This window comes from Aulostomus chinensis, chromosome 13 (assembly GCF_037954235.1).
Source record: "Aulostomus chinensis isolate RoL2024-O1b breed Wild chromosome 13, RoL_Achi_v1.0, whole genome shotgun sequence".
Classification (NCBI taxonomy): Eukaryota; Metazoa; Chordata; class Actinopteri; order Syngnathiformes; family Aulostomidae; genus Aulostomus; species Aulostomus chinensis.
The window spans coordinates 4,101,304-4,114,420 of record NC_141332.1 but is presented as its reverse complement, the minus strand read 5'-3'; the positions used below and the strand labels follow the sequence as shown (position 1 = coordinate 4,114,420).

Below are 13,117 nucleotides of genomic sequence, written 5' to 3'. Positions count from 1 at the left end.
CTTAACATTTTTCCAGGTTTTTTTTTTAATAATTATTTTTAATTTTTTTTTTTTTTTCAGAAAAGAAGAGAGAGAGTTTATTGTCATTGTGTGCACAGTCACCTTGCCAGCATGTCTGCCTCTCATGTTGATCTCGCCCGGTGGCGCTTACACAGCGCAGGTTATCCATGTAACCCAACCTCTACAGAGCAGCGGGTGACCATCAGAATCCTCCAGCAACTGGACGATAACGTGAAAGAATATAATCAACACAAGAGGAGGACCTCCTGTGCTTTTGCAGCCTGTAGGAGGGGAAAGTCAATATAAAGATGCGCGGGAGACAGAAGCTACAAGTAGAAAAAGTCCTTGTAAACTGCTTTACTGACTATTAATGCAACTCAACCAGGACCCTGGTGACGTACAACTTGAGCAGCGTACACCGACCCTGGCGGGTGACTTGTTTACTAGTTGAATTGACTGTATTTCAATGTTATTGTAGCAGCTGCTTTATAATCGTTTTTATTGTTATAATTCTGGGGGCTGCAGATGCAAATTAGCTATAAAGCTAACTCTGGTGTAGCAATTTATGTTATGCATGGTCCCTGATAAGTAAACCAATAAACTAAACTCAACTAACAAGCAGCGTAGGCTCATTAATCTTTGAAGAGTTTTGGCTCAGGGCCTCGGGGCTCCGTTGCATTTACAGGCGCTGCATCTCTTTAATGATTTTTTTGTTTGTTTAAGAGACACAAAGAAACAAGTTGAACTGCCGTCTTTGAGGATTGTTGTTGGATTATAATTCCCTTTTAAAATAAAGATTTAATTGAGGGTATAAATACTTTCTTCCCTATTTTCTGCTTTTGGCAATTTAACATAAAACATTAATGATCACATTAGTGACTGAAGGTAACATTTTGTTGAAATGTGCAACCCTTGATCCTTCTTTTAGACAAAACAATGAAAAGATGCTTGCCAGTCATTCAGAACCAAAGCACCATTATAAGCAGAGAAAGCCTGGCGGGGGAAACAGCAGTGATGGCGACAGGAAGTTTAATGGCATTAACATTAAAACAAGTCACAAACCTTTTTCTCACTCTCGAGCCGCGTGATATGTTGCTGATCAGATGTTTGCAGGCTGGAGAGTAAAAGAGCAGGAACATCAGAATTTTTTCTGAACTTTCAGCCTGCACTTTTATGCTCTTTGTCACTGGACCAGCGTTGCTGCTGTGTACGAGCGGTAGATTCGTCGAGGTTCCTGCTTCCCTGCAGATATTGTTATGCTGACGTGTTTCACTGCAGAGAAAACACCACTGAGGTTCAGATGATCAGAGCTAACGTGGCTGCTGCTCGCATTTGATTCTGGCTCGTTACCATCCAGGGTCTCCACAGGCTGCTGACGCACCAGTCGAACCACAGGTCCTAACAGGGCTATTTGGTACACGTCCCGGACCCACAGGACCCCCAAATGGCTGCAGCCAGAAATGCAGGAAATGGTTGGTTTTGTATGCAACCACATAGCAAGTAACTGATTTGTTTTTGCTCCAAAATTTACAGGATGAATGTGGAGACTCACGAGTGCACAAGGACAAGTAAAGTGGGTGACACGCTTCTTGGAAGTGTCATTGTGGCTGGCAGGAAGAGCGATGCATCACGTAGAGAAACGCTAACAGCTAAAGCACGCCGGGTATGAGAGGCGCGACGCATCCGTCACCTTACTGACCACAGGAGCTGAGACACAGACTCATCTTGATGTAGCACCTTTAATCTCAAAAGCACTTTGTTTCCCATTACACACACACACACACACACACACACATACACACACACACACACACACGCACACACAAATAGCTGAAGCAATGAGGGGTTCAGAATCTTGCGCAAGGACACTTTGACAGCCTTTCGGGGTAATGAGGATCGAATCAGCGACCCTTCAGTTACGAGATGGCCGCTCTGCCTCTGACTCTCCCCGCCCAGTCGTGAGGTCGGTGTTCCTCATTGGCCAATGCTACACCAAGCAGACCTAAACAGGTCAACATACATTTTTGCTTGTTCAAATTATTTACTTCCTCGTTTTGTGAATTCCTGGCCCTGAAGGTCACGTTGGTCTGCGGCAGTGATGAAGTAATGAATGCACAGATGGAAGAATTCAGAAAAAAGTCATCTTTATTTATTGAGTCCAATATTACCATTAAATGAATTAAAAAAAACCTCCCTCAACAGATTTTTTGGGCTTATTTATGTCCTTTAATAGAAACGTTACATTTGCCAAGTGTCGTATTCTGCAGGATCACAGGAACCTGCAACATGTTGCATGTTTGTGGACAAAAATGCAGAATGTCAAACTTTAAACACTCTTTGAGTGGTGAAATCAACAAGAAAATAAAAGCCTTAGAAGTTAGGAATTAGTGACCTCACACGCGTCATCATCTCGGTGAAGAGGAAGGGACAGGTCGAGAAAGCAGCAAGCTGTAAACATGAATATTACTTCACAAAAGTCAAGGAGAATTTTATAAACATCAGATGTAACACTTTATGACTACATTTCAACCTGACTATCATTTGGGTAAAATAACTAGAAGATGAAGAGGCAGTGTCTGCATGTGGAGGCTGGCGAGTTTGAGAGGAATTCTGTGTAGGTGTTGCCTTGATGATGGCGAGCTGACCTGGACGCAGACAACCTGTTGATTTGTGCTGTAAAAGAGGAAGAAAAACACCACTGATCAAGTCAATTGTATAGCTTTTACCACTAAAAGCTTCCAAACTGACAGTGGAGGCAGTCACTTAGGCTCCTTCATGACTGACAGTTGCCCACGGCGACAGATGAGAGGGCCTCTGTCTGGGGTTTTGATGCCGCCACACCTGACAGTGACACTCACAGAGACCATAAGTTTTCATCTTTCATGTCTGCAACAGGAATATCCACCAGAGACTTGAAAGGATAAAGCAGAGGCTGTGAAGGGAGGACACTCTCCCTCCAGTCAAGGTTGCCAGCTCACTGAGAGGAACCGTTGCTCCTCCTCAGGTCTGTTCTGGCACTGGAGAAGATTCAGCTCCTCAACCGCTGTTCTGTGCTGCCACGCCCTGAACAGAAGAAGAAAATCTGGTCAGGCGATCCATGATAGACAGCTGGTTCTGAACGAACTACTCATTCAGCTGGTCACAGCACACTGTTAGGAAATGAAATGCAAATAAAACAGCACACATTTGACAGTTTATTTTATGAGTGTTCAGGGGAAGCAGAGCTCCAGTCTTCGAGCAGTCGTCTCTGCTGGAAACCCTGTTGGTGGTGTTTCAATCTGAACTCAAGTCACTCTCCTCATTAGCTGCTTTTTTTCCAAGTACAACTCCAATGTCATTGACCACGAAACACCACAATTCAGTCTATCCAGGCCAAAACCACCTTGCTCAGAGAACTGAGTCCGTGGAGGTCTCAGAACATTTCACAGCTCAATCAAAACTTAGATCCGAGTCAGTGGAGCAAAACTTGCAAGGGAGAGTGAGAGAGATTGACTGACCTAAATTCTGAAAGTCACATTGGAGACGTGACTAAAGACTTCTTCTATCATTTGAGGAATATTGAGTCCGACCGTTTCAATCATTACCTCCAGCAGACTGGACCCATCAGGAGTTACAGCTACAATTCTACAATTCTACAATTTCATTTAGCAGACGCTTTTGTCCAAAGCGACGTACAACACAAGCAAGAATTTAGACCTAATTAAGGAGAAGTCCATAGGAAGCGCAAAAGTGCTTCAGTTGTGATTTGGTCACAGGTACTGCCATCTAGTGGCAGAAGACGTGTCGCCCCCCCCCCCTCCCTTTTTTTTTTTTTTTGGACAAACATACAACATCACACAACACAGTTGGTGCTACATAGTCACTAAGTGCTGGGTCTTGGACCCTCTGACTTATTCTACCCCAAAGAGGAGAAGAGTCAGGTTCAGTGCCTCGGTGCTCTCTGAACAATTGAGTCTTCAATTGTCTCTTAAAAGTAGAAAGGGACTCAGCAGAACGCACAGAGTTCGGTAGTTCGTTCCACCATTTGGGAACAACAGAAGAGAAGAGTCTGGCTAGGGATTTGGAGCAGCGCTGGGCTGGAAGCACCAGGCGTCTTTGGCATGTAGAGCGTAGTGGGCGAGAAGGAGAGTAGACCTGGATCAGGGATTCCAGGTAGGCTGGAGCCGTTCTTGTGATTGTTTTGTAAGCCAAGAGAAGTGCCTTGAATTTGATCCTGGCTGCCACTGGAAGCCAGTGAAGAGAAACCAGCAGCAGACACATGACAGATGTGACTCCTGCCTTTGCAGAATTCATTTCCAAATTGTTTTGTCCTGAACAAAGGGCACCACCCTTTCCTCATGCATCTGTGGTCCAGGTGAAAAGAGTTCATGATCCGTCTGCATTGCTACTTGATAATTTAACACGATAGTGTGACATTTGTGTCAATCATCATCCGCACAGTTTACTTCTGCTTAGGGCCCCCCCAAAGGCTTGGGCCGGCACTGTTGGTGGTCATTTGTCTTGGTCAGCTCCACAGCGTGTAAGACAACCGGCAGGTGGACTGAACTCCCTCCCTGAGCACCCGATCATTATCACATTGCTACGCTGATTTCTGCCGGACACCCGAGAGTAAAGAAGATACCGCTCTCCCCAACTCTGTGAGGACACTGTTGACCTCGTACCGAACCCTGACATCACTTCAGAAGACTGACCCTTGAAAACATGTTTCCAAATGTTTCCAACAGAGAATTTTGGGGAAACTGAATGATGATTTTCTGATTTATGAAACCATCTTAGTCGCCTCCAATGGCGCTACGTTGTTGAACATCTTCTCAACTGAAATGCAAACGTATTGGTTTTAAAATGTCAATTCACACCCATCGACACAAAATGAAGTGCTAAAATGTCAGGACTGCGCCACCAGCTGCAGTCAGACAATGGTGCTCTGGTTTGAATGAGTAACAATCCACTGCAGGCTAATGGCTGAGGCTCCAGATGTGTGATGGCCATTAATGGTGGACAGTTGTGGCTCTAGGAGGATGAAGGCAACTGCTCTGACTGTTTTGAGCACCTATTTTTGAAAACCTTTTTAAAACAGATTCTCTTTCCCAGTAGCAGCCGGGCCTCTTGAGGGGAGGGGGCTGCAGAGGAATCAAAGAGAAGAGCACAAACACGCATGACGGGACAACAGCAAGCAGGCAATATCAGGGTGTCAGGGAAAGGTTGTATGGATCAGTAAAAGTGTCCATAACTCATAAAGGCTGACCTGAGGATAAAATGGACCAGCCTGGGGTTTTATTTCCTCCATGTTGTTTCAGTCTTTGGCTGCAGCGGACTGGAGAGGTGAGTAGAGTGTTTGTTTTGGGAACTTTCAGCAAAATCTAATGAGCAGAGCGAGTGTGGTAGGTAGCAGATGTAGTTGGCAGCAGTCAGACGCCGAACTGAAGTGAACGCCACCATGGTCACATGAGCGGGATGGTCATCTAATATGGCAGGTGGAGCTTATTCTGTTCTAAACCACCATTTTTGATTTGAATTTGAAGGAATTCATTTAAGTTACCTGGACTCTATGAACTGAGCAGATTTGGTGGTCAGAGACACCTGGGACCTCACCAATCGAGTGGCTGTCTGTGACTCTTTAATACAGACACTGAAGTCACATGTCCACCAAGGCGTTCTCTGACAGGAAACGCCAGGCGCTCCGAGGAACTCCTTTGAGGGCAAGTTTGAAGACAAAGACAAGGCAGAGTGCTTCCACGCATCCTCACTCTGCACGTAATCAAGAGCGAACCACAGAGGGGCAGAAGACAGACACGCCGGTTCACGCAGGTTCCTGAGGTTTTGAGGGTGGTAAAACATACATGACGGGTTCAAGGGATCTGCGTTTTAACCATGGATGAGAATTTTATGCATCTTAACAAATGATAAAAAAACAAAATATGCTCCTGTCAAATTGCTGGAGATGGAAACTGAAAAAAGAGACATGTTGTCCTGAGCAGAACATGCTTTGGTTGACACGACAGCAGATGCCTTTCCACATAAGTGTCCAATATCAGGCACATCATATGCATCTGGCCTTTATTCAACTCCATCTCAGGCAACAGTGATGAGTTTATTTAACTTAATTAAAGATTCATGTGACCTTTATTTTTGGTCTTAACATTAGAAGCCTATTTGAAACTGAATCATCATTTTTCTCCTGCAACAATTCAGCCATTATGCTGACACTCCAACTTCAGCATGCAGGTCTGCTCAGGTCAAGTGTCCGGTGTTGCAGTACCTACTTGGTTTTCTGCCACATGATTGTCACCTGGGGCGGTGGGGCTCAGAGGTAGAGTGGCCGTCTAGCACCCGAAGGGTCGCTGGTTCGATCCTCACTTCCCCCGGTGAGAATGTCTAAGTATCCTTGAGCAAGATACTGAGAGTTGCTCCCGATGGCCCTGCGACAGACTGGTGACCCGTCCAGGGTGAACCCTGCCTCTCACCCAATGTCAGCTGGGAGAGGCTTCTCCTGCCCCCTCCCCCCACAACCCTTAAAGTGTAAGGGTTATAGAAAATGAATGGATGATCGTAACCTGCTGGCAAATGGTCAGCATAGCGGTAAACAAATGAACCTGTGCTTCTTATACAGGCAGGGGATGTATTACTTCATACAAATCTTGGTCTTTGACAGGGTGTTTGAAGACTCCCACAATCCTTTTGTATGATCTGTTTGTTGTTCTTTGTTGTCTGGTAAGCCTCCTTGAGTTTCTCAGAAGGCACAACATGAATCTAAAATTATTATGATAATTATTCCGAGGTCAAACTCAAGTTGGCATGGCTATGTGCTGAAATCAGTTTGCTCTTTCACGTCAACCACTGTGAGGAAGCCAGTCAAGCGCCATCTGCAGAAGTGAAAGAGTTTGTTACACAACAGATAAAGGCGAGCGTTCATCAAAACCCTCGCCTTCCAGTCACAAAGAAGTAAGAGAAACAAACATATGGTATTGAGGGTTGAGGGAAGCAGCATTAGAACATTCGTTTGAACCGTCAGAAGGTCTAACAAGCAGATGAAGGCTATATTTAGCTGAGGGTCAGCTAGTGAGCGCTCCTTCAGGAGAGAGGATGGTGGATGACGAGCCGAAAGAAATGACATGTCTCCCAACGACCTAAATTATGTTTGTCACTGTGCTTTTCAGATGATATTTTAATATTTTAAGGGAAAGTCATGTGACTTTATCGGATGAAACCTTCTAACCACAAAGGCATTCTGTCCTCCTTGATTTACACATGGGGCATGTCGGCCGCGGACGCTGGATCTAATCGATGATTTGGTTTCCTCTAGAAGCGCCACAGTGCATCAGGCATGTCCCTGACCTGCACTCTTCGGCAAGAAATATGCGGTGAATCTATTTTTAACGGATGGCGCATTGGTCTGCACAGAGCAGATGGAGCCGGACAGGAAGTCCCCACACAAATAGCAAACAGACAGACAAGATCACAATATGATACTTTATGTGCGTGAAATACCAACAATTAATCCAAGAGACAAGAACCAAGTCAGCTGAGTCTGAACAAATTAACAAAGCCAGGCAGGCAACAGGTGACGTGGCTGAAAAGCTGCTGTTTGACAGTGGAACTGTGAGGAGGGCAGAAGTGGTCAGCACTGCAGCCTGCCGGGTGGAAAGAAGGGGTTTCATCAGAGATGATTCCTGTTTCGTTTTTGGGCTTCCTGTGGTGACTTCTGGTGATACGCCTGTTTGCATTGGCCTGATTGTTAGGCTGAGTCTGTTTGAGTGGGCCCTTCTGGTCTGCTCGCTCTCTGCGTCCACTCCACAGCAGCAACACCCCAGTGACTTATTTTGTTTCAGGTTTTCAGTTATTTTTTGTTTTATTCTCAATAAAATATGATCCCTTTGTGTTGCGTCCCTTTTCCTTCACTTTTGCAATTCAAACTTTCTGTAACAACTCAAGCACTAAAAGAAAAATTCAGGAAAAGAGGCTTGGGGTAATTTCAAAGTGTTGTTATTCCACAGATTGTCCAGCAGAGGGTGCTCTGATGTCCAGCAAATTGTGAGCGTTCAAGTCAGATTTGTCAACGATCTGACAAAAATGACACAGGTAGACATGTCATCGCTGGCCTCTGAACATTACAATAACTAAATTTTCAGACTGACAAAAAACCCCAAACAAAAGCAAATGTACTGTTTCTGCTTGTCTTTGGTCATGCGCCATGAACTTTTCTGTCTTCATATGATCCAGTAGCGGCTGGCTCATAGGGGGCGCTGGGGCGCCGCCCCACCAGATGTGGAGAGGAAAATCTCTACATGTATTTATACACATATATATATATATATATATATATATATGCATATGTTTACAATTTGTATCGTCAATGTCAGCCTTACTTAATTGTGTGTGTCTACATGCAATATGGGTCATTTAAACAACATTTACGCCAACTGACTCATTCAATTAATAGTGAATTTACTCTGATAGACTGTATAATTTGTCTTTAGGGGAGCTCGTCAAAGCGCCCCAGACCTGCAATTAATTAGCCAATCCTGTATGGTTGCTAGGGAAAAATAATGAATAATTGGCCAATCAACATCGCCAAATTTAACGGCGTAGGGGCGCTGGAAAAGTCGCCCCTACGCCAACGTAAAATGCGTGAAGGTTTGGATTGCTAAAGTTAGCTGAGCAGCCCGCGATATTCTTTTTGCGTAGTGAGATTCCCAGATTTCCGATGCCCTACGAAAAAAAATACCGCGAGAAGTGAGTGAGAGAGAAAATGGCGACAACAACGATCGAAGTTCAAGAGCAGCAGTTTCCACCAAATTCGGTGAGATCCCTTTTAAATTTCCCTTTTGCGAGGAGGACCATGGCGGAAAAAATCCGCGTTAAGGAGCTGGGACCGGACAAGCCTGAAATCAACATCCAGCAGCAGTCCAAGGAAAAGGCTAAATCCTACAACTGGACTTTTTGCCGGAGCTGGTTTCAGCGCAAGCCGTGGCTGACGGGTTGTGGAGCAGCCAACGCACTTTTTTGCTTCCCCTGCATCCCTTTCAGGAGTGACCGGTGTGATTCAGCATGGACACAGACAGGAATCACTGACCTGAAGCACCTCTCCGAGCGGATTAAGAAACACGAAAGAGCGAAAATTCACATGGAAAACTGCGTGAAGCGAACGGTTCTTGGGAAGATTAGCATAGCAACGCAGCTCGATGACAGTCGCCGCATCGCTGTAAGGAAGCACAATGATGACGTAGATAAGAACCGTAACATCTTATCTAAGATAATTAACTGTTAAATTCTGTGGTGCTTTTGAATTGGCTCTGCGGGGACATGACGAAAGTGATTCCTCTGACAACGCTGGAATATTCAGAGGTCCAGTTGACTTGATGGCATCCATTGATCGGGACTTGAGGGAGCACCTTGAAAATGCAACCGTTTTTAAAGGCACCTCGAAGACAGTACAGAACGAGCTCCTGGACTGTATGCTGGCAGTTTTGAGAGAACAGATCCTGGATGAAGTTAAATCGGCAGACTTTTTAGCGATCCAGGCTGATGAAACTACTGACGTTTCAACACAGTGTCAGTTAGTCTTAGTTCTGAGATACATTGACGACGGCCACAATATTCAAGAGCGGTTCTTTGAATTTTTGAAACTGCCCAACACCTGTGCGGATGCAATAGCCAGTGCCTTATTGGAGAGGCTGCACAGCATCCTTTCTGAGGGACAAGAAAAGAAGCTGATTGCCCAGGCCTGTGATGGGGCAGCTGTGATGAGGGGTGCCAAAGGAGGAGTGCAGCGAAAGGTACAAGACATCTATCCAAACGCTCACTATGTTCACTGCTATGCCCATCAGTTAAACCTGATACTGCAGCAAGCAACCTCCCACATCCCTCAGATCAGTCACTTTTTTTCTGACATGGGGGGATTTGCTTCTCTTTTCTCTAAGTCAAGCAAGAGAACTGCAGTGCTTGATGAGATGGTTGCGCACCGACTTCCAAGTGCATCATCAACACGTTGGAACTTCAACAGTCGTGTTAACACAGTTTATGAGCACAAGAAGGATCTGGTGAATTGCTTTCAGGCTATCCGGAACAGTGAAGGGTTTGATAGCCAGACAAAGAGAGAAGCTGGTGGCTATGTGAGAATGCTGGAAGATGAAACTTTTTGTTTTTTACTGGCCCTGTGTCACAAAATCATGCCACATGTGGACATCCTTTCCAACCAGCTGCAGAAGAGAAACATTGATGCTGTCTACATGGCAGGAGTCACCCAGACATTCATTGACCACATGCAGGCTATCAGGTATGCTAAATTAATTCATTTGTAGCCTAACCTCAATTTCTCTGCATATGTAGACTTAAATGCTTATATATCATCTTATTTAAAGAATTGATTTATCTGTATAATATAATTGACAGTCATGATATCCACCTTTGGTTTTGTTAATGTATCCCTAACCAGTTTTTAGAACTTACTCATGAAACTTATGTGTTGGGTCAGGGAGGATGTGCCTACTCTGGCTGAGGATGAGGAGTTCAGGGGACCTGCTCAGGAGCCACCCGCAAAGAGACGCAGAACCTTGGGAGAAGACACACTGCACCATTTGGCACTGGAGGTAAGAACTTGCTTCTTAGTGTGATTTGAATCACATTATTAAATCAAATCAAAATAAGATGTTGGCCATATGATACAGTGGTCCAGACTTAAATGTATATTGTTTTATGATGATATGAATCATGACAGTATGTTTATTACATAATATAGGCTAGCTCATCAGGTCAATGTATGAAGACAAGTGAAGATGCAATAGTTCCTATTTTGTATAATTATATCATTGCATAGGTATGTGACACCATTGTGAGCCATGCCAAGGAGAGATTTAGTTTCACCAAGCATCTTGTCAGCGCCACACTCCTGCAAGGAGACCTGTTCCCACAGCACAGCCGAAAGTTCCCAGATTCAGCACTGAAAACCACAGTGGAAGCCTATCCCTCATTGGACAAGGCCAGACTTCAAACAGAGCTGTCTCTGATCTACGGGAACGAAGAGTTTCAGAGTTGCAGTGGTGCACTGGCTCTCTATCAGGTTTTGATGGAAAATAACCTTCAAGACACGTTCACTGAAACTGTAAGTCTGCTCAACATCCTCATCACCACACCAATGACAACGTCAGAATCTGAGAGGTGCCTCTCGACTTTGAAGAGGATAAAAACTTTTCTTACAAATACCATGGCACAAGATCGGCTCAACGCTCTGGCTATGCTCTCCACTGAGAAAAAACTGACACGAAACATTCCTGGTTTCAACACCAGGGTCATTGAGAAATTTGCCTCCCAGAAAGAGAGACGAGCAAAGTTCCTGTACAAATAACTGCTGAATTCAAACACACACCCAGAAAGACTGAAACAAATAGACAGAGAGACAGAGGGAGAGAGACAGGTAGACGAAGAGAGAAAGAGAGACGGACACAAAGAGAGAGAGACAGAGAGAGACACACACACTAAGAGACAGACAAACAGAGATAGAGACACACAGAGAAAAGGACACAAGACGGAGACACAGAGAAGGAGACAGAGACACACAGATGAACAAAGAGAGAGAGAGACACACACACACACATTGTTGATTTGTATTATATAGATTAAGCTCAAATCACCTTCTGTAAAGTTAACATCATTGTATAATATTTGATCACATAAAATTTACTGTAGTTGTAAATTGTTTTTTGTTTTTTTTGTCTTTGAAACTGTCGATTTTAAGAAGGAAAGTAAATACTATTTTAAAACATTTAATAATTGTCCGGCTGCTCTTTTTGAATGATTATACTAGACTAGGCACCGAAATGTTTTTGGCACACCAGCCCCACCAAGAATTCTTTTCACCAGCCGCCACTGATATGATCATATGTCTAGAAATAAAACATAAATCCAACCTGCCATTCATTTTCTACCTCCTGTCCTGTTAAGGGTCACGGGGGGGGGGGGGTGGAGCCTAACCCAGCGGTCCTCTAGCGAGAGGCGGGGTTCACCCTGGACAGGTCACCAGTCCATCACAGGGCCAACACATAGAGACAGACAACCACTGGCTCTCCCAGTCACGCCTACGGTCAATTTAGAGTCTGGATTAACCTGGTCCCTCTTGATGTCTTTGGACTGTGGACCGGAGAGAATGCACGCAGGCACAGGAAGAACATAGAGACTCACCCAGAAAGACCCCGTGCCTCAGCTTAGGGCTCCAACCTGGAACCTTCTTTCTGTGAGGCGACAGCGCTGCATTTTTAAGAAAACCTGAGCACAGTTTTGATTGGGAGACAATGTGCTGCCTCTTTCCTGTTTCTGAAAACAACTTCTGACTGGAGAATGACACAAGAAGCTCCACCCACACAGGGATGAGAAGTAATATAGAAAAGTTTGTGTTATTCATAACTTGGACATGATTGGAAACATATTGCCACCTGGACTTCCAACCAAATTACAAAAGTTAGAAAGCTGATAAAACGCAGCCGATGTTGTCAAGAGCCTGTGTTGTCTCCGAGAACATCAATCTCTGCCAGTGACAGTAGAATTGTTTTCCTCACCTCCCTGTTGGCTCAGATAACATGAAAGACCGATCACAGATGGAATGATCAGGAGCGAAGAGAGGGGAAACAACCTGGACCATCTGTCTGCTAATCCATCCACGCCCTCTCAACTGTGCTCACAATGAACAGACGAAGATTGGCTGCATTTGTTTTACACAGGATGGGATTATTTGAGTGTGTCGTCTCCACTGGTCAGGTCACCTGGGTTTTCTCCACAGCTACTTTAAGAGGCTCACCTTGGAGGGAGGGGAGATGATGGTCCGTGTTTTCATGATCCCACAGCTGCTGCAGCACCTCAACTCTCCCCTGGTCCACCACAGCTGAATGCTCCTCTACCGGCTGAAGATTTGGTGACAAGGAGGCACTTTGAGTCAGTGAACTCATTGTGGTTTCGGAGAAACCAGCTGGTATGATCTGTTGCATGGTGTGGAGGGTCGCGTCAGAGGAGGACTGCTGCGCTGCACGCCATAACCCTGATATCTTACACATAAAAAAGGTACAGTTCACCTCCTACTTTGAATACATTACAAGTCGTGGCTGTCTTTACATCATTAGTATGTGTG

General features: G+C 44.9%; 1 long non-coding RNA gene across 2 annotated transcripts; it reads right to left on the bottom strand.

Moving 5' to 3' along the window:
• Window positions 1–2,251: 2,251 nt before the first annotated feature.
• On the bottom strand, window positions 2,252–9,189 carry LOC147250630 (uncharacterized). Of its 2 annotated transcripts, none has more exons than XR_015119103.1 (3): window positions 9,074–9,189; window positions 2,764–3,063; window positions 2,252–2,673 (listed from the first exon to the last, which is right to left on the bottom strand). It is a non-coding gene; the product is annotated as an uncharacterized LOC147250630 (long non-coding RNA). The 2 variants fall into 2 exon arrangements; XR_015119104.1 differs by having other exon boundaries at window positions 2,859–3,063.
• Window positions 9,190–13,117: the final 3,928 nt, after the last annotated feature.